Here is a 1,581-nt window from a genome sequence, read left to right on the forward strand (position 1 = left end):
TGTTCATCTCCTTGCATCATGGGCAAGTTGAATGCCAACCTTACATTTTCCGGACTAAAATCTAAGCATTTCCCCTAAACCATTGTAAGCCAATTCTTTGGGTCCAGGTTCACACTTTGATCATGGTTCTTGGTGATCCATGCATTGGCATAGAACTCTTGAACTATTAAGATTCTGACTTGTTGAATGGGGTTGGTAAGAACTTCCCAACCTCTTCTTCGGATCTCATGTCGGATCTCCGGATATTCACTCTTTTTGAATTTGAAAGGGACCTCGGGGATCACCTTCTTTATGGCCACAACTTCATAGAAGTGGTCTTGATGCACCCTTGAGATGAATCTCTCCATCTCTCATGACTCGGAGGTGGAAGCTTTTGCCTTTCCTTTCCTCTTTCTAGAGGTTTCTCCGGCCTTAAATGCCATAAATGGTTATGGAAAAACAAAAAGCAATGCTTTTACCACACCAAACTTAAAAGGTTTGCTCGTCCTCGAGCAAAAGAAGAAAAAAGAGAGTAGAAGAAGAAGAAATAGAGGAGATGGAGGTGGCTTTGTGATTTGGCCAAGGGGGAGAAGTAGTGTTTAGGTTGTGTGAAAATGAAGGAGTGAAGAAATGTTTATATATGAGTGGAGAGGGGGAGTATGGTTCGGCCATAATGGGTGGGTTTGGGAGGGAAAGTGGTTTGAATTTGAATGGTGAGGTAGGTGGGGTTTTATGAAGGATGGATGTGAGTGGTGAAGAGAATAGTGGGATCTGATAGGTGAGGGGTTTTTTGGGGAAGAAGTGTTGAGGTGATTGGTGAATGGGTGAATAAGAGAGAGAGTGGTGGGGTTGGTGGGGATCCTATGGGGTCTACAGATCCTGAGGTGTCAAGAAAAATTCATCCTTGCACCAAGTGGCGAGCAAAAAATGCTCCTTCTGCCAATTCTGGTGTTAAACGCCGGGCTGGTGCCCATTGCTGGCGTTTAACGCCAGCTTCTTGCCCCTTCCTGGCGTTTAACGCCAGTCTGGTTCCCCTTTCTGGCGTTAAACGCCTAGAATGGTGCCAGACTGGGCGTTAAACACCCATTTGCTGTCCTTACTGGCGTTTAAACGCCAGCAAGTTTTCCTCCAGGGTGTGCTGTTTTTCTTTCTATTTTTCATTCTGTTTTTGCTTTTTTCAATTAATTTTGAGACTTTCCATGATCATCAACCTATAAAAAACATAAAATAACAAAGGAAAATAGATAAATATAACATTGGGTTGCCTCCCAACAAGCGCTTCTTTAACGTCATTAGCTTGACAGTGGGCTCTCATGGAGCCTCACAGATACTCAGAGCAATGTTGGAACCTCCCAACACCAAACTTAGAGTTTGAATGTGGGGGTTCAACCCCAAACTTAGAAGTTGGTTGTGGCTTCCCAACACCAAACTTAGAGTTTGACTGTGGGGGCTCTGTTTGACTCTGTTTTGAGAGAAGCTCTTCATGCTTCCTCTCCATGGTCACAGAGGGATATCCTTGAGCCTTAAACACAAGGGATTCTTCATTCACTTGAATGATTAATTCTCCTCTGTCAACATCAATCACAGCCTTTGCTGTGGCTA

Source organism: Arachis duranensis, chromosome 2, assembly GCF_000817695.3.
Source record: "Arachis duranensis cultivar V14167 chromosome 2, aradu.V14167.gnm2.J7QH, whole genome shotgun sequence".
NCBI lineage: Eukaryota > Viridiplantae > Streptophyta > Magnoliopsida > Fabales > Fabaceae > Arachis > Arachis duranensis.